This window comes from Pleurodeles waltl, chromosome 3_1 (assembly GCF_031143425.1).
Source record: "Pleurodeles waltl isolate 20211129_DDA chromosome 3_1, aPleWal1.hap1.20221129, whole genome shotgun sequence".
NCBI classification, from domain to species: Eukaryota; Metazoa; Chordata; class Amphibia; order Caudata; family Salamandridae; genus Pleurodeles; species Pleurodeles waltl.
This window is the reverse complement of record NC_090440.1, coordinates 157663855-157688558: the sequence shown is the minus strand read 5'-3', so window position 1 is coordinate 157688558 and position 24704 is coordinate 157663855. Positions and strand designations below refer to the sequence as shown.

At 48.0% G+C, this 24704-nt stretch overlaps 1 protein-coding gene across 2 annotated transcripts in view; it reads right to left on the bottom strand.

Moving 5' to 3' along the window:
• The window catches only part of SCAPER (S-phase cyclin A associated protein in the ER), a 2262878-nt gene that overhangs the window by 236997 nt on the left and 2001177 nt on the right, over window positions 1-24704 (bottom strand). The gene's annotated exons all lie outside the window — the stretch shown is intronic.

Genomic DNA, 24704 nt, shown 5'->3' with positions numbered 1-24704 from the left:
ACTGCTTTCTTGCTGTTTCTTTGGCCCTGAAGGCAGACTTTCCTCTCGTTTGTTGTCTGAAGCGAGCTGATGATTGCTGACGAAAGGAATGCGGTTGCTGCTGGCCGAAGGTTGAACGAAATTGACCTTGGTAAGAGGGGTAATGACGATATTGGTAAGAGCCTCCTCTATATGAAAAGGTTCCTCTCCCTCTCGCTCCCCGAAAGGGTTGCCTTTTGTACTGAAGCGTTGCAAGTGATCTGGCTGTTTCAGTGTCTGCCTTTATAGACTGCAATGCATCATCGACATGCTTGCCAAACAAAAGCTCGCCATCATACGGCATGTCCAGAACCTTCAATTGAACTTCAGGCCTAAAAGAGGTAGCCTTAAGCCACCCCTGGCGTCTGAGCACAGCCGCCCCGGCCAACTGTCGAAATCCTGTGGAGGAAACATCAATGGCACAGTCTATGATTTCAGCCGAAATCTTTTCTCCTTCTTGCAAAATTCTACGTGCTTCTACTCTACTGCTCTCAGATAACATATCTATGAATTGTGACATGTCAGATCACATCTGGCGATCGTATCTGCCCAGTATTGCTAGAGAGTTAGCTGCTCTAACCGTGGTGGCAGCCATAGTTGAAAATTTCTTGCCTATGGAGTCCAAACGACGTCCTTCCTTGTCTGGGGGGGCAGTCAGAGATGCCGATGGATTCCTGGACCTCCTCTGAGCTGCTTGCGAAATAACCGAATCCGGTTTAGGATGGCTGATCAAACATGCTGGGGAGTTGTCTGGTGCCTTATACTTTTTCTCTAGTCTCGGTAAGACTGCAGGAATGGAGGACGGAGTTTGCATGACATTTAGGCCCTCTTCCCAAATGAAGTCGACAATGGCAATGGCCCTTACCGATTTCCTAGTGTCTTCTTTAAAGTCGTAAAGAAAGCAGTCCGATTGTTTCGAAGTAATCGGCAGCTGGAATCTTTTTGCAGCTCTTTCCATGACACTATGGAAACCCCCAATGTCCTGCGGTTGAGAGTCCACTGGCGGTGGTGTAGACGGAGATGGAGTTTGGATTTGATACTCATCCCACTCCGGAATGAGAGAATCCGAGTCCTGTATCTCCCCTTCTTCCTGTTCCTCCTCGGATGAAGGTGAAGCAATACCCTGAACCGATGGAGGTGCTGTGGTAGGGTCCGGAAATTCTGAAGGTCTAGCCGGAGTGGACACTGGTGTCTGTGGAGGTTGTACCGGTGTAGAAGAACCAGCTGGAGGAAATCTCGAATAATAGTCCTGCATCATTTGCTGAAGGTTGTTTATCAACGAGCCCGGCATCTGTACTGTCTGCTCTTGTTGTTGGAAATGCCCTTGATCCTGCTGTTCCGAATAGGGCTGAAGATCCTCCTCTTCATCCTCCTCTTGGCACTTTATACGTAGTTCGGATGGACTACGTGCCACCGGAAAAAAGCCGTCATCAGAATAACCATCACCGTCATCATCGTCATCAGCAAATAGATGCTGCGGAGGAATTGGTGCAACCTTGCTGGGCGATGTATGTGATGGCAGCAATAAGGAAGACTTGCTCTTCACAGGTAAAATTCTTTGCGGTAGGTAAGGAGATGTTCCAGAGTGAGGATAATGAGTCGTCGACGGAGCACTCGTCGATGGTGTTCTCGTCGACAGTGCAGGCGTCGACGGAGCCGTCGTCGGTGTAGTTGCTATCGGTGCTGCCAGTGTCGACGAAGGTCTCGTCGACTAAGTCAATATCGCTACGCCATCCGTCGACGGGGTTGTCGTCGTCAGGTGCGTCGTCGGTATTTTCGTTGGTGAAACCGACGGTGATCTTCTGAATTTCCTCATCGATGAATGCGTCGACGGCAAAGATTTCAGCTTCTTACCTGTCGACGGCTTCTTTGTGATTTTCAAAGTGTGCGACGACGACGGACCATACTTCAGACTCACCGATGTTATCGTCGTAGATGACAGCGGAGACGAAGTTACTATCATCGGTGATGGAGGAGCTGTAAACGTGGCCGTCACTGTAGTCGTCGTCGAAGGAAGGCCTGTCGTCGACGGAGCGCTCGTCGACGGTGTCGATTTTTTTGACGTCGACGGAGGCAGTGAGCTTGAAGGTTTTTTAAGCTTCTTTAAAGAAGAAGCAGGTGTGGATGGCTCTGAGTGAACCCTGCCACATGCTACCTTGGATGTTGAAGGTAGGTCCCCTGGCTTGTCCTTAAATTCATGCAGCTTCTTAGCTGACTTACTGCTTGTAGAGGATAGGCTCTCCACAGACCTCTTCCCTTTCTTTGAGGTCACTGAAGTGTCACTCTCCTCTTCAGAAAGAGCTTCCCTTGCCTTTCTTTTCTGGAGCCAAAGTAGGAGCCTGGCTTCTCTGTCCCTCAGAGTCTTGTTGGGAAAGGTCCTGCAGATCTTACAGTCCTTGACCTTATGCTCTGGATGTAAGCAATAGATACATTCTTTGTGAGGATCCTCACAGTGAAGTCTCAATTTGCCACAGGTCCCACAAGGCCTAAACAGACCTTTTCTAGTAGATATGATGGAAAAAACTTCTGTAGAAAAAGTCAAGTGAAAATTTCCAAAGATTTTCTCTTGAAGAGATAGAAAAACTGAGCAGAGCTCAGGGAGACTCCCTTACACACGACGTGCGGTAGAAAATCTGACAGACTGAGCCTCTGTGCTGAGGGTTCTAAAGGGGTGGTCACGCCTGATTGGTTGAAGTTTGGGCTCTTTCTAAAGAGGCTGATAGTTCTACAATTGAATGCGTTTTTTCCTATTGACTTCAATGAAAACAATATATATAATAATAATTCTCTATTTATTGCTTTCTATGTACCGTGGGACTCCCACTTCGACGACGGGGAATGATTCAAGCATGTGAATCTATGAAAGATACCCCAATACTGGAGAACTGTCAAAATCAGTGCACAAAAAACAATGAGCAGGCAGACAAAAGACAATTGTGAAGGAAACAATCCCTGCAGGTGTACACTGAAGGGGACCAAATGACCTGTCATCAGCAGATCAACAAAGAATAATGAAAGGAAGATGACAACAGGAAGCAAACGGTAGCATGCTTCCAAAGTCATCACAATGAACAAGGAAGGCGAGGAAAAAGGTACTAAGCAAGCCATAAATAGCCTGCACAAGGCAGGGCGAGCACCATATCCCTCCAGTTGAATAGGGGGCAACACTTGAATGTGGTGGCAGGATGAAAAATCAAAGAACAAGGGATACCCCTGCATAGGCCAGAAGGAGGAACTGCACTGCCACAAGAGGAGGGAGTAAGACAAAAGAATTCACTACATCCTGCAGAAGAGACAGAACCTGTGGACAACAGCACATGTAGAGCATAAACCCAGGAAGGATCCGAAAGGAGCGGGCAAGAGGTAAAAGGAAAGAGAGGAAAGTACCCGCCAGAGGAGAGAGGAATAATAGTACTGTCTGTGAATTTTTTTTTTTTTTTTTAACATAATCAGTGTTGCATAGGCTAGCCAGAGACCCATGGTATGGGGGAGCCAGTGCCACGAAAGGTAAGAGACGCTAACACTGAGCCAGTGTGTAATGGTCCTGGAAGAAATGCAAATAATGAAGCTTACGGTAGAAGCAATCAAAAACACCCTGAAAGACAGGGAGGGGAATCTACAACAAGCACCAATAAGAACCTGTAGCAGAGTAAAACAAGGACAATGTAGAATCCATTGAAAGAATGGGAAAAGAAGCCTTCCCAGAAGACATAAGAGGAAGCGACACCAGAGGTGGAGACCCTACAAAAAGCAGGCAAGAAATGGCTCCCGGAGGGAGTACAACAACATATTCCCACATGGGAAGAAAAACAAAGCAAATGTGCAAAGTAGCTTACAACCAAAAGCTCAAAAGAGCGAACGTCCAACTCAATCTCCATATCAACAGAGACGATAGGCAAGATGCCTAGGGTAAAGTAAAGGAGAGGCAATGTTGTCAGAACGCACAACAAAAGGAGAATCACTAACCGTGGAATGAAGAGGCCAAAAGGAGGCAAAGGGATCCGCCAGTAGATATGGCCAAATGATAAGAGGGCACCTGGCCCGTTCTGAAGTAGAGCCACTACTTGACATGGCGAGAATCTGCCAAATGTAAACAAAACTGAGTCAGAACTCTCACAGAAAACATACCATGGAACCACAGCTCCCCTAGAGGAGCAGCAATGTTGAAATAATGAAGAGCACCACCAAAGTAAGTGCAGCAATATCCAACATGGATAAACAAACCTCTGTAAATACAGTGAGAAGAGTCTGATGAGCACTCAGAAGGTAAACAACCGCATAAAGATGCAAGAATATGGAACAGAAAAAAGGGTGAGTGCATAACAGGACCCTCAATTGACAGGAACTTGTAGTGCAAATACAGTTGCAGTGGAGTATTGCGAGTGCATTAGAAGAGGACGGACATCAGTCCCCACCATGGGATTCACAAAACCGGCGCAAAGCAGAATCTGCATGCAACCCAAAAAGAGATTTGCCATCAAATGGCATGTCAAGAAGAGAAGAGATGAAAAAGTGGAAGCTGACAACCAAGCCCTGTGACGTATGGCAACAGAGGTGGCCATGATTCGACCCACGGAATCAGTAGAATGCATGCCTGAGAGGACCATAAGTCGAGCAGCCTGGTGACCATCTCTGATCAAAGGCGTTAGGGCTGTGCGAACATCCTCAGAGAGAAACCGTAATAAATTTTCCACAGAGTCCCAGAGTACATAGGAAACACGGGCTAACACACAGGAAGTGTTGGTGAAATAAAGAGCGGCACTAGAAGAGGTGAAAATACGTCTGCCAGTAGCATCCAACTGACTATAATCTCTATGAGGCCGAGTAGAAGGAATCTGCTCCAAAGCAGGAATGCCCAAAGCAGTCTGGACAACAAACCACCTAGGAGTAGGATGGTGGCATAGGCACAAGGGATCTTCCTGTGTTGGCTAATGTCTGTGTGACATAGAATGGTCCACCGAAGGATCAGAGACCGGGTGATTCCAGACACTTAGAAGGATGTTGTATAGAGTCTCGCAAAAGGGCAGAACTAGTTCAGTATTTGTTCTTGATCCAGAATAAAAGTTAACAAGAGATCAATAGATAATTGCACCACAGGTAGATTTAAGTCCAAAACATGTGCCACCCTCCTCAAAACATTTGCGAAAGCAGTGGTGGCTTCTGTCGCCAATCCAGGTGACGAGAGTACGCTAGATGCCGGCGAGGAATCTGGGCCCCTAGCCCTGGCCAAATTAAGCACCCAATCAGAGGATGAACCCAAAGGGGGCCCGTGAGGGGATCTTGAGAATTTGCAGAAGGTCCAGAGAATGGATCTAGCATAGGCACAGCATCTAAATCAACTGGCATCGGTGTCAATGTCGAATGGGGGAAGCTGCTTCGGAAGCAGCAGCTGCAGATCCTGGCAAAATTAGTATAGGCGTGTCAATCGCAATTGACTGGCCTAACAGCACCGTAAGGGATGTCAAAACAACAGGATCAGGTGGAGGAGACGGAGGTCGTACGAGGCCGGCACCGATGCCAATCCAACTCCAGAGTCTGAGTCAGAGACGACAGTGTGAACCGGCACCAAGGTGGAACCGCCGGCAAAGATCCAGTCACAAAACTCACCACCTTCATAGGGCCGTAGGCGCTCCTCAGGGAGGGGAAGGACCAAAGATGGAATGAAGGGATGCATAGTAATGTCGCATTTGGTCCATAGTCGCCCCGGCACTGGGATACGACAAAGAGAAGGGGTCACCTCGGTGTCAGACTCCACAGGAGGAGAACGCGGGCGGTGACACTGAAGGGTGTGATGGCATCTGGGAGGACTTAGTTGGAGACACTGAGGGACCCCCTGAGGTCGACTGAACCATCCGAGAATGACTTCTGTAGCGCTCCCAGGACCGCGAGGATGAAAAAGGACTCCGACAAGAAGAGGACTTAACCGTTTGGACCACGAGGAGCTTCATGCAACTCTCCCTCAAAGACTTCTGTTTCAGATGATGGCAGGCGTTGCAGTCATCGGCATCATGGTGAGACCCCAGACACCACAAACATACGGAATGTGGATCAGTGACCAACATCTGCCGGGAACAGGATCCACAGGGTTTAAACCAAGAAGGCATATACACTATTACATTTTAAAGGGGGTACAATTATACCCAAAGTTGGGTAGAAAAGGTATATACACTATTATTCTGTTTTACTATTTCACTGACACTTTTGCTGTGCTCCGTGCTGTTCAGCGGCTTCAAGTCAACGAAGAAACTGACGTCAGCATGTCGGAGGAGGGAATATGTGGACTCCGCTGATGTCATGTCGCGGGACTATGTCGCTGCAGAGTCACTTGACACCCGCTACCGACGTGCAGAGGTACTGCTGAGGAAAAATGTCCAGGTCCAGTCTGACGCCTGGGAGAGAGTTCTAAGATCATGAATCTGCAGCTAGTTGTCTCTATCAGATAGAAGAATGTACAGATCTTACAGATGGAAAGAAAGACCCCGGTAAAATGACAATCCACCAGTGAAATTGACTGTAATCAAAGGTAAAGAAAAAGAGGTAATGGAGATAAATGCTGCAAAAATTGACTGTTTGAGAAAGGTAGAGCAACTCAAAGTGGGAGAAGAGTTTGGAGAGCAATTTAAACACTGGTGAATGTAAGCAAGGTTGTGAATTGGCATGGGATAGATGAAACCCCATGGAAGGACTAAAGTAGAGAAACGTTGGGCAGAATATAGGTGAGCTGTGGTTCCAATGTATCAGGCATGCATTCTTGGATGGTTCTGAGCACACAATGTCCCAATGGGCAGCTATACAAGCAGGTTCTGGTCATGTCACCAAGTGGAATGGAGGAGGGACACGTTGTACGAGAACTACTTTTGGCTTACACTCTTGACGAAAGATGCTCAGTCTGCTACACCTGTATTACATTTTATGCTAGCAGCTCTGGCATGTTTTCATTGTTGGTAAAGTTCAAAAATTGAATAAAGACAGACAGACACACACTCGTGTGCACGCACACAAACACCCTCCTGTTTTGAGGTTTCTTTTTTAACTCAAGCACTTGCAAATGCACAGAATGCTGAATCTCATGTGCAAATCGGAAGCCACAACAGTTAGTCAAAGGATGTCTTTAATGGATGCCTTCAAGGAAATGTTTATAACTAAAGCACAAAAATATATAAAAAATATCATTTCATTCCCAAATTTTTAATTTGATAAATGTGTGTAAAAGCAGGTGTCTCGATTAACTTTGAAAATGTTGTAAAAAAATGTCTTTGATAAAATCGCTATTTGTAATCAAAATGAAAATGTGCATTGCACCACTTTCTTTAAATCACGGTTCATCTGTCTGTTGCCTGGCCAAATATAAGGCTTTAATTTTTAGCCATGGCAAATAATACACCGTAAGGACGGGCCCCTGTTCGATCAAGAGTGAACACGGTGCAGCCTCAATTTCTATTCCTACGAGCTCCAACGTGTCTGGAGTGGAAGGTGGTCCTTCGTCGACGAGATTTTGCTGACAGGCGGAAACGCGCACTTCTGCTCTTATCAAACGTCCTTTTAAATAATCAAGAACACGTGCGACTCAAGAAAACTTCAAGGACAGGTGGAAGTACTGAGTCCCTGAGCAGATCGCAGTTCAAGCAATATGCGTGACAAGTACGTGATAAAACCCGCGGCAGATGTTTTGCTGCCAGTGAGTAAGGCTAAGGTGCTGCCCAGCAGCAGTCTCTCGCCGGCCTCGAGCTGGCAAGGAAACCGAGCATTTACCAACCCTTCTCGCATTAAGTATCTTCAATCAAGGAAATGAATATGCAAAAGTTCTTATGACCAATTTAGTAATGGGGAGGCCGCCAAATCATCATCACTCTAACTAATTTAATTACCGGGCCTCATTCAATTAACCAATATAAAATGCAAATGAAGACTATCGTTGACAGCATCTGCTAATTATTGCTCACTATCATAAATGAATAGCACAGAAGTTAAGAAACAACGTGGCGCACAGAGAAGGCAGGCAGATTTTTAATTAAGACAACATTTTAATTAGGCGCAGTAAACGGGTAGCAAAGAGCTGATTGGCTGTTTCATAGATTGGGGCATTCTTGCTAAATAACTTTTCCCCTTGGGCATCATGGCTAGCGCCAAGAGACCGCTCACTAAAGTTGATCACATAAATGGTGACAGTTTAAGAACACAGCGGCGTGCGCCAACCACACTTCCATATGCAGAACAAGTGCCTTGCCTTGTGCCAGAAAACAGTCCTGTAATTTACAAACTTGTAAAGGAGAGCCTGCCTGCCAGGCAGGTCGCAAACAAAGGTCCACGTGCTAGTGCACGCAGGCACGAGATAAGAGGACGGTGGCCTGGGACGGTTAAAGATGCGAATGCGTTTCAGATATTACAGAGGTAACTTCGACTGTGACGTCCATCAGCTTTTCAAAAGTTGGCCTCTCACAAAATAATGATAATTATTTAAATAATAGTAATTCTACGACTTCTTTTAATAATAATAATAACGACGACAATAATAGTATTAAATAATAACGATAGTAATAATAATAATGATAACGATAATAATAATCATAATACTAATAATCGAAATCGGGGATGAAGATGCATTCAGTGCTTCTGCGGGCTGTCACCTGTGCCGGGAATAACACTGGAGTGGGCTCCGGGGAAGGTGGCGACCTCGCCGGCGGAGCAACTCCAGATGCATTACTGGATCCATGGGACCCCACTGTTGCAAAGGTCGAACTAGCCAGTGGGAATCCATTAGGGGTCCCTTCGAAACCAATCAGACCCAAAGGTTTTCCAGAGGGGACAGGCCTGCCAAATATGAGGTGCATAGCCTCATAAAATTACTTGAGGTGGGCGGGAGCGACAGGGAGCATTCCTGCAGTGTCTTGGAAATCTTGGCGCAGCAGTCTCCTCAAGTATTAGAGTTGTGGTCCAGCTCCAAGCACCACAGACAAACCAAGTGTTCTTCTGTCACGGACTTTAGCAGAGACCACAAGGATTGAAACCTACTGGTTTCTTAGGGAACATCCCTAACACACCAGGAGAAAAGTTCTCAGAAAACGTTTTTGACAAAATGTCAAAAACAATCAATCAAACTTGACTGGTGGTAGCTCTCCACGGATCGGTGCTGAAGAAAAGAACTGATATCAGCGTGCAGGGGTGGACCCTATATGTGCACCACATATGTCACTTCCGGTGCGAACGACGATGCTGAGCCGAAAATCCTGAAGAATAAGTTACTTACCGTCACTAACACGTCTGGTGAATCCTCTATTGAACCACCATATCCAAACCTTGTGATTTTCCACAGGTGCCAAACTGGATCTGGAGATTTTTCTTAGCATTGATCCTGCGTGCCAGTAGATGGCATCATGAGTCTCTCCTCAGCTTTGTCCTAACCCAGTCATGATACCACAGCTGGAAATAAGCACCACCTCCAGATGCTGACATTCGGTTCTTTCTTAACTGTGTCCGTGCCATCAGATGTATAGCATGATAAGTAATCAGATTTAACAGTGTGCAGATCTCTAAATTGGGACTTTTTTTTTGAAGAAATAGTCTATTCTAGAGAACTGGAAGGTGGAATAGAGATGAGGAATCTACTGTTAGCTACAGTATCTACCAGAAAAAAGCATTAACAAAGATAAGTACCTTATTCTTCTGATGGATTCCTCACCTTCAGAATAAATACCTAAGAAGTACCTTCAAATCTGATAGGTCTGTAGAGTGGCTCAGACCAAAACATTCTGCAGGACTGACAGGAAAAGTAGTCTTTCTGCCAGACCAGGCTGTCAATGCAGGACTGCTTCATGAATGTGTTGATTGTCCCCACTTTGGCGATGATCTAATGACCCATCAGACTTCTAAAGGCTACCTCATGGTCAATGCTAGCAGAGTTTGATACAGAGGACTATCCACAAATATTGTTACACTTCGTTGCCCACAAAAACCAACAAAGAGCTGATTGTCCCCCTGATGGTCCTTGGTACTATCAATGCAAAAGCTCAAAGCTCTTTTTGGGTCCAATCAATGCAGCCTCTCCTCTATCAAGGGATGAGGTGGAGAAAAGAATGTCGAAAGAATTACACATTTTCTGACTTGAAAAGGCAACACAATTTTAAGAGGAATGCCATGCTAGCCTGCTATATCAGTTTGGTGGTGTTAGGTGGATGAACGGACAGAGCGGAACTCCCACTGAGGCACCACAAAAGGCTTGGGTGGAAACATATGTGTAGGAAACTGGCCTGGTGTCTCGTGAGCACCTGTGGTGTTATCAACTTATACAAGGACCAGGTATCTCCTATTAGGGAGGAGTAGGCAGTGACTACAAAGACAGGCTCTCTAGTGGTAGCTGTGGATGAGCAGCCAGGACCTATCTGGGAGACATGCAGAGCTTATGTGTAGGAAAATGCTACTGTTCGCATAGTTATCCCCCACTTTATCCCTAGTGTTGATGCCAGCTTTGATTGGAAGTGTGCTGGGACCGTGCTAACCAGGCCTCAGCACCAGTGCTCTTTTCCTATAACTGTACCTTTGTTTCCACAATTGGCACAGCCCTGGTACACAGATAAGTCCCTTATAAAAGGTACACCTGGTACCAAGGGCCCTGTGGCCAGGGAAGGTCCCTGAGGGCTGCAGAATGTATTATGTCACCCTAAAGGATCCCTCACTCAGTACATGCACACTGCCTTGCAACGTGTACTAGTGGTGAGAAAAGACAAAGTCAACATGGCACTCCCCTGAGAGTGCCATGCCCACCAACCACTACCTGTGGCATAGGTACGTCACCCCTCTAGCAGGCCTTACAGTCCTAAGGCAGGGTGCACTATACCACAGGTGAGGGCATAGCTGCATGAGCACTATGCCCCTGCATGAGCACTATGCCCCTATAGTGCCTAAGTCAATTCTTAGACATTGTAAGTGCAGGGCAGCCATATTGAGTATATGGTCTGGGAGTTTGTCATTATGAACTCCACAGCACAATAATGAATACTGGGAAGTTTGGTATTAAACATCTCAGCACAATAAACCCCCACTGATGCCAGTGTGGGATTTATTGAAAAATGCACACAAGGGGCATCTTAGAGATGCCCCCTGTATGTTAACCCTGCCGCTAGTGTGAGGCTGACCGGTCTATGCGAGCCTGCCACTTCCAGACGAGTTTCTGACCACATGGGGTGAGTGCCTTTGTGCACTCTGTGGTCAGAAACAAAGCCTGTCCTGGGTGGAGGTGGTTCACACCTTCCCCTGCAGGAACTGTAACACCTGGCGGTGAGCCTCAAAGGCTCAGGCCTGGTGTTACAGTGCCCCAGGGCACTCATGACACTGCTGTAGTCACCCCCCCGACAAGCCCCCACTTTTGGCTGCACGTCCGGAGGGATAATGAGAAAAACAAGGAGGAGTCACCCCTTCAGCCAGGACCACCCCTAAGGTGTCCAGAGCTGAAGTGACCCCCTCCTTGAGAAATCCTCCATCTTGCTTTGGAGGATTAGGACGAATAGGGATAGGGATGTGCCCCCCTCCTTAGAGGGGGTGGGCACTAGGAGGGTGTAGCCACCCTCCAGGACAGTAGCCATTGGCTACTGCCACATGACCCTAACACACCCCTAAATTTAGTATTTAGGGGCAACCCTGAACCCAGCTCTTCCGATTCCTGATGACCTCAAGAAAGAAGGACTGCTGAGCTGAAAACCCTGCAGAGAAGAGGAGACAACAACTGACTCGGCCTCAGACCTACCGGCTCGTCTCCTGCTTCAAAAAGCTGCAAAAGAAGCAACGCGTTATGCAGGACCAGCGACTCCTGAAAAACCTCCAGGGAACTGCCTGCATCACAGAGGACCAAGAAACCCTCGTGGACAGCAGACCTGTCCAACAAGAAGACCAAGAAACCATCTTTAAAGGGACTCTCAGCTCACTCCAGAAGCGTGAGTCCAAACTACCCTGCACTCGACACACCCAGCACGTGTCCAGAGAAGCCACCTAGCCAGAGAGCATCCCAAGGCAATTCCGACTACGTGTCCACCCTGGGCTGACCTCTCCAGACCCCCACAAAGATGCCTGCAGAGGACCCCCCTGACACCGACTGCCCAGGACGAAGATATCCATCGCTTGGAGGAGCACTGCACCCGCAGCCCCCAGGTCCAAGAGAAACCGACCACCAGTGCAGCAACGACCAGCAGGCAGCCCACACCCTTGCCCAGCCGGTGCTTGCCGAGAAACCCCCTGTGCCCTGCCTGCAGCACCTAAGTGATCCCTGGGTCCCTCCATAGATGTCTATTGAGAACCTGACACCCTGTTTGCACACTGCATCCGGCCGCCCCTGTGCCTCTGAAGGTGTGCTTTTTGTACCTACTTGGGGCCCCTCCAGTGCTCCTTCAAACCTCCCTGGTCTGCCCTCTGACAACGTGGGTATTTACTTGCAAGCAGACTAGAACCAGAGTATTCCCTGTCTCCATAGGGGCCCACGTTATTTTGGCTCCTGTGTGACCTCTGCACATAACCGTCCCTGTGTTGCTGGTGCTTGGGGTTATCTTGAACCCCCAACGGTGGGCTACCGGTGCCTTGGAGACTGAACCCATGAATTTGTCACCCACCTCAAAAACTGTACTTTACTTACCTCCCCCAGGAACTGTTGAAAAATGCACTGTGTCCACTTTTAAAATAGCTTTTTTGCCATTTTAAAGAAAACTGTGTATGTTGTTGATTCCATTCAAAGTTCTAAATATTACTATGCAAAGTACCTTTGATTTAATGTACTTACCTGCTGAATGAATCTTGTGGTTCTAGAAATAAATTAACAAAAACCTATTGGTCTAGAGTTAAGTCTTTGAGTGTGTGTTTCTTCTATTGCTTGTGTGTGTACAACAAATGCTTCACACTACCCTCTGATAACCCTAACTTTTTTTGACCACACTACCACAAATAGAGCATTAGTATTAAATATTATTGCCTCTGTCAAGCCTCTAGGGGAACCCCTGGACTCTGTGCACACTGTAGGAAAATAGCTCCCTGTTCCAGTTACGCCCCACTTTTTGCCTGATATTGATGCTGACTTGACTGAGAAGTGTGCTGGGACCCTGCTAACCAGGCCCCAGCACCAGTGTTCTTTCACTAAAAATGTACCATTGTTTCCACAATTGGCACACCCCTGGCACACAGATAATTCCCTTGTAAAAGGTACCAGTAGTACCAAGGGTCCTGTGACCAAGAAAGGTCCTTAAGGGCTGCAGCATGTGTTGTGCTATCCTAAGGGACCCCTCACCTAACACATGCACACTGCCATTTCAAATTGTGTGTGCTGGTGGGGAGAAAAAGGCAAAGTCGACATGGCATCCCCCTCAGGATGCCATGCACACAAAATACTGCCTGCGGCATAGATAAGTCACCCCTCTAGCAGACCTTAAAGCCCTAAGGCAGGGTGCACTATACCACAGGCGAGGGCTTAGCTGCATGAGAAATATGCCCTTACAGTGTCTAAGCCTATTCTTAGACATTGTAAGCACAGTGTGGCCATACTAAGTATATGGTCTGGGAGTTTGTCAAAACAAACTCCACAGTTCCATAATGGCTCCACTGAACACTGATAAGTTTGCTATCAAACTTCTCCGAATAATAAACCCACAATGATGCCAGTGCTGGATTTATTTAAAAAATGCACAGAGAGGGCATTTTAGAGATCCCCCTGTATTTCACCCAATCCTTTAGTGCAGGACTGACTGGTCTGTGCCAGTCTACCACCGAGATGAGTTTCTGACCCCAGGGGGTGAGAGCCTTTGTGCTCTCTGAGGCCAGAAAGAAAGCCTGCACTGGGTGGAGGTGCTTCACACCTCCCCTCTGCAGGAAGTGTAACACCTAGCAGTGAGCCTCAAAGGCACAGGCTTCGTTTTACAATGCCACAGGGCACTCCAGCTAGTGGAGATGCCCGCCCCCCAGACACAGCCCCCACTTTTGGCAGCAAGACCGGAGGAGATAATGAGAAAAACAAGAAGTCACCCTTCAGTCAGGACAGCCCCTAAGGTGTCCTGAGCTGAGGTGACCCCTGCCTTAGGAAATCCTCCATCTTGCTTTGGAGGATTCCACCCAATAGGATTAGGGATGTGCCCCCCTCCTCACATGGAGGAGGCACAAAGAGGGTTTAGCCACTCGCAAGGACAGTAGCCATTGGCTACTGGCCCCCAGACCTAAACACACCCCTAAATTGAGTATTTAGGGGTGACCCTGAACTCAGGAAATCAGATTCCTGCAACCTGAAGAAAGAAGGACTGCTGACCTGTAAGCCCAGCAGAGACGACGGAGACAACAACTGACTTGGCCCCAGCCCTACCGGCCTGTCTCCAGACTCAAAGAACCTGCACAGCGACGCATCCAGTAGGACCAGCGACCTCTGAGGACTCAGAGGACTGACCTGCACCTAAAGGACCAAAAACCTCCAGAGGACAGTGGCTCTGTCTAAAAACAGCAACAAAGGAACCAACTTTAAAGAGACTCTCGCCTCACTCCGGAAGGGTGAGTCTTCACACTCTGCACCAGACGCCCCCGGCTCGAGTTCAGGAGATCCAACACCGCAGAGAGGACTCCCAGGCGACTCCAATAACGTGGACACCCTGAGTCGACCTCCCTGCACCCCCACAGCGATGCCAGCAGAGAGGATCCAGAGGCTCCCCCAGACCGTGACTGCCTGGTAACAAAGGAACCCGACGCCTGGACAAAGCGCTGCACCCGCAGCCCCCAGGACCCAGGTGCTGGGTTTTTGGAGTTGACTTGAAACCCCAACGGTGGGCTGCCTATGCCCAGGAGACTGAACTTGTAAGTGCTTTACTTACCTGAGAAACTAACCAATAGTTACCTTCCCCAGGAACTGTTGATTGTTGCACGGTGTCCACTTTTAAAATAGCTATTTGCCATTTTACCAAAACTGTGTACATTACTGTTTTAATTCAAAGTTCCACACTTACCTGTGTGAAGTACCTTACAATTTATGTACTTACCTGTATTTTGAATCTTGTGGTTCTAAAATAAATTAAGAAAATAATATTTTTCAATATAAAAACCTATTGGCCTGGAGTTAAGTCTTTGAGTGTGTGTTCTCTTTTATTGCCTGTGTGTGTACAACAAATGCTTAACACTATCCTCTGATAAGCCTACTGCTCGATCACACTACCACAAAACAGAGCATTAGTATTATCTAATTTTGCCACTATCAACCTCTAAGTGGAACCCTTGGACTCTGTGCACATTATCTCTCACTTTGAGATAGCATATACAGAGCCAACTCCCTACACACACTATATCTCATTTTTATATAGTATATACAAAGCCAGCTTCCTACATTGTGCAATTCCAATACAGTCACACAGCACCTACACACATGAAAGAACAACACAGTGTTACAAAAATAAAGGTACTTTATTATAGTAACAGATACTAAAATACTGTATAGGCAATACTCCAGTAGAAGGTGATTAAACACAATATTATATATACATTAGAAGTCAGTGATTAGCATAGAAAGCAATAGCAAATAGTAAAAATAATTGTAAATAAAGAAGGACATGGGGGAGACCAGACCATATACTAAGTAAATGGAATGTGAAAGGTAGTCCCCTACCCAAGAAAGTGGAATTAGTAGAGGGGAGCTGGAGGAACTAGGAACCCTACAATGCAAGTACCCCCCAGTGACCAGGAGAGAAGAAGTACCTGGTTTTTCCCCAGACCCATATGAGAGCTCTGGAAAAGGACTGTGCAAGACTGTAGGAAGCTGGCACTGTATATTCTATATCAAAATGAGATATAGTGTGCACAGAGTCCAGGGGTTCCACCGGAGGCTTAACAGCGGCTAAAATAGATAATACTAATGCTCTTTGGTGGTAGTGTGGTCGAGCAGTTAGGCTTATCGGGGGTAGTGCAAAGCATTTGTTGTGCCCACACAGACAATAGAAGAACACACTCAATGACTTATCTCCAGACCAATGTTTTTTATATTACAAAAATATATTTTCTTTATTTTTAGAACCACAAGATTCAAGTTACATAGCCATACTTTAATAGTTTTGTATTTCACACATGTTTCAATAGCACTTTGTTTGAAATCGATAAGTTATACAATTTTTGAAATACTGGCAATTATCTGTTTTAAAAGTTGACAGAGCAATTTTCAGGAACAGTTCCTGGGGGGCGGAAAAGTTAGATCGTCGGGATTCCCTTTGCAGGTATAGTCGTGGAGGGGTGGAGAGGTCAACCCAGGGTGGGTACTTGCTCAGAATCGCCTGGGGATCCTCTTTAGCTAGTTGGGCCACCTGGACACGGGCTGTCAGGTGCAAAGTGGTCGGTACTCATGCATTCAGAGTGGGGTTGGAGTCCTTGGTTGTTGCTTCTTCTTTGGATAGGGCCACTATCCACGGTAGTTCTTGGTCCTTTTGGGTGCAGGGCAGTCCTCTGGAGCTTGCCAGAGGTCGCTGGTCCCGCTGGATGCGTTGCTGTGCTTGTGTAGGTTCCTTGAAGCAGGAGACAGGCCGGAAGGGCTGGGGCCAAGTCAGTTGTTGTCTTCCTTCTTCTCTGCTGAGGTTTCAGCTTAGCAGTACTTCTTCTTCTTCTTGTCAGGTTGCCAGGAATCTGGGGAGCTGGGATTCAGGGATGTCCTTAAATACAAGATTTAGGGGCGTTACAGGGGTTAGAGGGCGGTAGCCAAAGGCTACTGTCCCTGAGGGTGGCTACACCCTGCTTGTGTTCACTCCGTTTGGGGAGGGGGGCACAAACCTAACCCTATTGGTCCCTGTCCCTCAAACCAAGATGGAGGTTTCTGTAATGAGGGCATCGCCTCAGCTCTGGACACCTTAGTGGTAGTCCTAGCTCGGGTGGTCACTCCTCCCTGTTTTCCCTAATTTTCCCACCAGACTTGACGCCAAAACTGGTGCTTTGTCTGCAGGGGGGCAGGCAACTCCACTAGTTTGAGTGTCCTGGGGCACTATAATCTGAAGCTTGAGCCTTTGAGGCTCATCGCCAGGTGTTGCAGTTCCTGCAGGGGGGAGGTGTGAAGCACCACCACTCAGGACATGCTTTGTTTCTGCCCACCGAGAGCACAAATGCTCTCACTGCATGTGGTCAGAAATTTGTCTGAAAATGGCAGGCTAGCACTGACAGGTCAGTCCTGCACTAGCAGTTTGGCTAACATACAGGGGGTATCTCTAAATTGCCCTCTGTGTGTATTTTTAAATAAATCCCACACTGGCATTAGTGGGGGTGTATTGTGCTGTGAAGTTTGAAATCAAACTTCCCAGTATTCAGGGAAGCCATTATGGCGTTGTGGAATTCGTAATGAGAAACTCCCAGACCATATACTCAATATGGCTACACTGCACTTACAATGTCTAAGAATATACTTAGACACTGTAGGGGCATATTGTTCATGCAGCAATGCCCTCACCTGTGATATAGTGCACCATGCCTCAGGGCTGTAAGGCCTGCTAGAGGGGTGTCTTACTTATGCCACCACAGGCAGTGGTTTGTGGGCATGGCACCCTGAGAGGGAAGCCATTTCGACTTTGCCTTTTTCTCCTCACAGCACACACAACCTGCAAAGGCAGTGTACATGTGCTTGGTGAAGGGTCCCCTAGGGTGGCATAATACATGCTGCAGCCCTTGAGGACCTTCCCTGGCCACAGGGCCCGTGGTACCAGGGGTACCTTTTACAAAGGACTTAACTGTGTCGCCATGTGTGCCAATTGTGGAAACAAAGGTACACATTTTGAAAAAGAACACTGGAGCTGGGGCCTGGGTAGGAGGATCCCAGCACACTTTCAATCAAAGTTGGCATCAACACTAGGCAAAAAGTAGGGAGCAGGGTGGGGGGGAGGTTGGGGGGTTAACCATGCCAGCAGTGACACTTTCCTACAAAGCCCCAGACAAGACTGAAAGAAACCAAAGGTGGATCCTGACAGAAGAGAACCTGCAAAAGAAGGGAACCAAGTCCAGTTCGAGTTGCGGTGTCTGGCTGGTGAAGGAGCCACTACCCACCCTTCTGTGGATGCAGGAGCAGGTTGACAGTGGATGAAGGTCAGGTAGTGCAGCAGAAGAGGAGTTCCAGAAGCGATACAAGTGAGGTCCCATGTCAGCGGTTGTGATGCAGCCAGTCAGTGGTGCTGGAAAACCATCAACAAGCCTTGGCAAATGCATGAGTTTGGAGAAGAAGGTTTTGCAAGCCTGAAGAGGACCAGCAAGGCACAGGGGACTCGACCCAAGGAGGGGAGTCTGAGGTGACCCCCAGTAGTGGGGAGAGTAACAAGAAAAGGAGGCAGCCCCCACAGACGACTCATAGGCAGCAGGCACCTCACAGGCAGCAGGCACAGGAGTCGCAGTGAGGCCCACTCAGCACACCTGAAGACGAATCCCAAGTCACTGGACCAGCAGGCAGGAGACTGTGCTTTGCAGGGAAGAGTGTTGGAGGTCGGGGCTACATGGAGCCTGAAGATCCCTTGGAGGCGTGGCAAACAAGCCCTGGTAGCTACAAGAGTCACAGTGCACAGGGGTACTGTCCTGCGAGGAGAAGCAATGGCTTACGGTCTCCTAAGTTGGACAGCTGCTAGAGAGGACCAAGATGACTACTCCAGACCACCACCTGTGGTGCAGGATCCACACAGTTCCAGAGGAGTGAGGATCCACGCAGCCAGTCGTCATTGCAGTTGGTGCCTGCAGATACAGGGGAATGACTCCTTCACTCCAAGGGGGATTCCTTCTTACTTCTTGTGCAGGCTGAAGACTCGTCACCCTCAGAGGATGCACAGCCAGGAAAATGTGGCAGTTGCTGGAAGGAGCCGGAGAAACAATGTTGCAAAGCGGAGTCGTTGCTGGAGTACCAGATTGTCGGTTCCTGGTGGCCAGAAGAAGAAGTACATAATGCTGAGGATTCCTGGCTGGAATCTTGCACTTCGAATCTGAGGACCCACCTGAGAGGGAGACCCTAAATAGCCTAGGAAGGGGGATTGGTCACCTAGCAGGGTGACCACCTATCAGGAGGGGGCTGTGATGTCACCTGCCTAACCTGCCCACTCAGATGCTCCCAGGGGCCTCTGCACACCTTGGATCCAAGATGGTAGAATCAAGTGGCCACTTGGAGGGAATCTGGGCACCACCCCTGAGTTGGTGATGGACAGGGGGAGTGGTCACTCCCCTTTCTGTTATCCAGTTTCGCGCCAGAGCAGGGAATGGGGGTCTTTGGACTGGTGCAAACCGGTTTTTGCACAGAGGGCACCAAATGTGCCCTTTAAAGCATACCGGTGGGTTGGGGAGGCTACCCCTCCCAAATCATGTAACACCTATTTCCAAAGGGAGAGGGTGTTGCCTCCCTCTCCCAAAGGACATCCTTTGTTCTATCTTCCCCTGCTTGAGCTGGTTAAGCAGCAGGAGGACAGAAACCTTTCTGTGAGGTGGCAGCAGCGCAGGCTGCCCGGAAAACCCCAGAAAACTGGTAGGAGCAATGCTGGGGGTCCTCTAAGGAGCCCCAGAGTGCATGGAATCATACAACCAATACTGACAACAGTATTTGGGTACAATTCCGACTTGTGTGATACCAAACATGCCCAGGTTCGGATTTATCATTATGTAGCTGGACACAGCTAGTGACCTGTGTCCAGTACACAAGTAAAATGGCTTACCCGCACTTACAAAGTCTAGGGAAGTGGAGCTGGAGTGCTTAGGGGCACCTCTGTTCATGCAGGGGTGCCCTCACACTTGGACCTGCACCCTGCCCGCGGGAGTAGGAGGGCCTGCAAAAGGGGCGACTTGCCCTGACCTGGTGAAGTGACCTGTAGTGAAAGTGTGCATGCACCTTTTCACACAGGATGCAATGGCAGGCCTGCAGACACATTTTGCATGGGCTATAAGGGGTGGCACAATACTTGCTGCATCCCCTGGGGAACCACAATGCCCTGGGTACCTAAGTACCGTATACTAGGGACTTCTATGGGGACACCAGAATGCCAACTGTGGGGTGTGCGAAGTCCTAAGCAACCAGATTTAGAGGGAGAGAGCACAGTCACTGGGGTCCTTGTTAGCAGGATCCCAGTGAACACAGTCAAAACACACTGACAGCTGGCACAAAGTGGATGTAACCATGACAAAAAGAGGCTACTTTCCTGCAATATGCACCAGACTTTTAAGAAAATGCATCAAGACAGGTGATTCAAAGGAGGGCGGTTCGTTGTGTAAAAGTAAAAAGGCTGAAAAGGACTACAAATTACCTTTAACAGTGCACACAGCAGGTCCTTGCTGTCATGGAGACAGCAAAAAAAGAAGCGTATCTGACAACTTTGCCTGTAAGGGGTCTCTTTAGTGGGAATTACACCAGACAACAAACTTTTCCCATCGTCCATCATGAACAGTTTTTCTAGAGGAAAGCCTAACGGCTAGAATGACATTCACTGCTCCAGGCATGGAGACTGTGCAGGCCAAAGAGCAGGACCCTGCCCTGTTGCCGTGGCATGCTAATAGTAGGACAGATGCTCATGGCCAAATGCTCTGGGTACCACACTTTTGTGGTCCAATCTGGTGTCAATAGGATGACGTAGGCCTGGCCCTCTCTGATCTTCTTCAGAAATCTGTGAAGGACTGAAGCGGCGGTAAGGGGTACAGGAGTCCTGTGCTTCCCGCTAGGCAGAATGTTGCCAGAGAGAGCGCCTTTGTGGGAATTCCAATGTGCAAAAGTGTCAATAATGCAGGTTCTCAGAGTTGATTAAGAGATCAAGCCAGGGGTCTCCCCACTGCTGGAAGACACTCCAGGTGTAGTCGCCACTCATGATCCACTAGGTGACGCCGATTGAGCTTATTCACCCTGGCATTTAAAGATCACACCAGGGGGTTCAAGACCAGGGAGATGCCCTGACAACTCAGCTGGCGCCAGAGGTGCAGAGCCTCTTGGCAGATGGCGTAGGACCCGCCTTTGCCCCCTTGTTGCAGTACCATATGTAGTGGTGTTGCCTGTTAGGACTTGGGTCGTCTTCCCTTTGATGGATGGTAGGAAGGTTTTTAACATCAAGAGAGTGGCATACACTTCCAACAGATTGACCTGGATGCGGCTCTCTGCCGGAGACCAGATTTCTCTGATCACCACCACTCCCAAGAGACCTCACCAACCAACCAGCAACACCTCCATCACCACCATAAACTCTCGGTGGGGTAGGGAGAGGGGTCTGCAACTGGTATAATTGCAGTCAAGTAGTCAACACTACAGGCCCTTTACAGTCTCCCTCAGAACCTGGACAGAATCAGACTGCTTCCCTTGGTGCTGAGCCTACTGAGATTTGAGAACCCACTGCACAGCCTGCATGTGCCATTTGTCATAATCAACAAGTGCAGGAGACAAGAGGTCTCAGAGCCACTCTCAGGGACGTTGTGCAGCGAGACGCGACAGGAAGAATTTGTGCAGTGTCTTGGGTTCCTTGGCGCATCAGTCTTCACAAGTATTAGAGTCGTGGCCACTCTCACTGAGACCAAAGCTGAAACACTGGGATCATAGCCCAAATGTCCTGGACGTACGGAATCAAAGGCAGGGCTTAAAAGTAGTTGTAGCCAGGATAGTCCCAATGAAAGGGAGATAATGCAAAGGAGTCAGGTCTGACTGGCATGTTGATCAAGAACCTCAAAGATGTTAAGAGGTTCCCAGCTGCCTAGAGGTGGACTATAATTGACTGTGGTGAGCCCACCTTCATCAGCCAGTCATTGAAATAGGAAAAGACTGGTATCTCTAATCTTCAAGATGCACTGCAACACTACCATCACTTTTGTGAACACCCGAGGGGCACTAGTAGGGCCAAACACCATAGCTGACATAGCCGACTGGAAGAGAGACAACTGCCTCAAATTGAACTCCGTCAAAACCGAGAAACTGATCTTTGGAAAGAACATCTCTGCTTGGGACCACGGCTGGTTGGTGGAAGAACTCGGACCCAATACCACACAGACGGACCATGCTTGCAACCTCTGCATAATCCTGGACAGCCAACTGACCTTCAGACAACAAGTCAACGCAGTCGCCTCTCCCTGTCTCCACACCCTTCGCATGCTCTGCAAGAACTTCAGAAAGATCTTAGTAAACACCAGAAAGACCGTCGCATAAGCCCTTGTCAACAGCCCCCTTGACTACATCAACATGCTCTAACACCGGCATCCCCTCCCAGCTCCTCAGAATACTCCAGGCAATACAGAACGTGGCAGTCAGACTCATCCTTGACCTGCCGAAGCATACCCACATCACTCCTCACCTCAGGAAACCCCACTGGCTCCCTGTCCAGAAAAGATGCCAGTTCAAGACACACACACATGCCTACAAAGCCCTCCACAACCTAGGACCATCCTACATCAACTACCGGCTGAACTTCCATCTTCCCATGACAGCTGCACTTCTCTTCACTCGCCCTCACACAAGTCCCCCGCATCCATCGCACTCGCATCAGGGGTTGCACATTTTCCTATGCTGCCGCCAAAGCCTGGAATGATCTCCACCTCCAAACAGCACCCTCCCTGGCTGACTTCAGAAGGCAACTCAAGACCTCGCTTTTTGATGCAGACGCAGCAACCCCAGCACCCAGATACCCCTAGAGGTGATAGTGTTGCACTTTACAAATGATGATGATTGATGAAGGGGGAGTGAAGAAAAATGAAAATGCTCCTGGCCTCCCTGAACAGCAGGTAATGCATGAGTAGCTATAGGATGGGAATAGGAAAATGTGCATCCTGTAGGTACAGCACTACCTTTCAGTCTGGATCTTGAACTTGCTCTTTCTCCAGAAGAAATTTAAAACATGAAATACGATGAAGGCATCCATCCTACTTAAGCACCATGAAACAATGGGAGTAACAACCAGTCCCTATTTCTGATGCTGGGACCCTCTCAATGGTGCCCCTGTCTAAAAGAGTCAGAACCTCCTGCCGTAAAATGGATAAATGGTCCTTTGACAGTTGCTCTGATATGGTGGATTGAAGAGGACCGACTGGGCATATCCTTGCTGGACTTTATGAAGTACCGATCCGTCAGATGCAATGCTCTGCCACCCGTGGAGGTAGTAGCATATGCTGCTTCCAAAGAGATGGCCATGTACCACCAAGGATGCTAAAGCGGGTTGGTGACAGTAGTGAGAGGTGGGCGACTGGGCAGTGCGCTGCCCCTGATGGATTGGACTTTGTCGGGTAGTTTCATTGCCCCTGCTTCAAAAGGAATTGGGGTTCCGTTGTTGTGGGGTGGACCACAGGAGTTGACAAGCCTCTTCTGAAACCTCATAAAAGGTTAAACGTTTGAGAATACTGCCAAACTGATGCAGAAAAGACTGAGGGAGTGCTCCATCACCCTGCTTTTCGGTGCAGTCAAATAGCATGTCCATTAGTAATGCTTGAACATAATTCGAAAACTCAGTTTATCATATCCCTGAGTGGCGTAGAAGCATCACGTTAATATCTTCTGCCCAGTCAAAGCAGTCAGTGGTGTCTAGCCTTGAGCGGAAGACATATTTTACTGCATCCTGACCACCTGTAATGATCTGTGTAAGAATGGCACAATATTTATCATAGAATGTCAGCAAGATCATGCTGATCATATTCCATAATGCATGCTAATATTGTTCCAGGAGGTAGCTAGCACTCACAGAATGAAGAGCTAGACAGACCGAGGAAAGCATCCTTTTCCCAAATGCTTCCATGCATTTTGATACTCTGAAAGGAGGTATAGTAGAAAATTAGATATGATTCAGTCTACTGAGGGATAATGGGACTAGCAAACTTTCAGGTGCAGGTGTGTTCAGTGAGAAAAGGTGGGTTAACAGGTGCAGGTTTGCCTCTTCTGGCCAACTGCCTGTTTAAGGGCGGGCAAGAAGAACGAGTTACTTACCTTCGGTAACGACTTTTCTGGTGGATACATTAGCTACCTGTGGATTCCTCACCTAATGAATACTCCCATTGCGCCAGCACTCAACGGAAATCTTCTTCCTAGCTTCTGCACGTCGACGAGGACGTCACAGTTGCCCACGCGACGCCGTCTGACGTCATACAGGCAATAGGAGGTCCTCGCCGACGTGCCAACGTCAGTACCACATTTCTTTACATGCCTGAGAATAATAGGCCATTGAGATGAAAGAACAATAGCAATATTTAATGAGATTTCAAACAAACACATAATTCTGAGAATTCGGCCTACCATTTTTTTTTTTTTTTTTAAACAAGTAAATAAATATATGAATTATATATATATATATATACACATATAAACATATATACATAATATATACCAATCCTCAAAACCAAGAGGAGCACACTCAAGAATTACTTGGTTAGACCAAACAGGCAACGGGGAGGCGGGTGGGACCGTGAGGAATCCACAGGTAGCTAATGTATCCACCAGAAAAGTCGTTACCGAAGGTAAGTAACTCGTTCTTCTGATGGATACAACTATCTGTGGATTCCTCACCTAATGAATAGAGTCCCAAAGCAGTACCGCACTCGGTGGTGGGTGCCTAAATGGTCAAACCAAGAAATCCTGCAGCACTGACCGTGCAAAATGGCCGTCCCTTCTGACCTCAGAGTCCAAGCAGTAATGCTTCGCAAAAGTGTGAAGGGACGACCAAGTTGCGGCCTTGCAGATGTCGACCACAGAAACACCCCTAGCCAAGGCCGAGGAGGCCGACTTAGCTCTGGTGAAATGA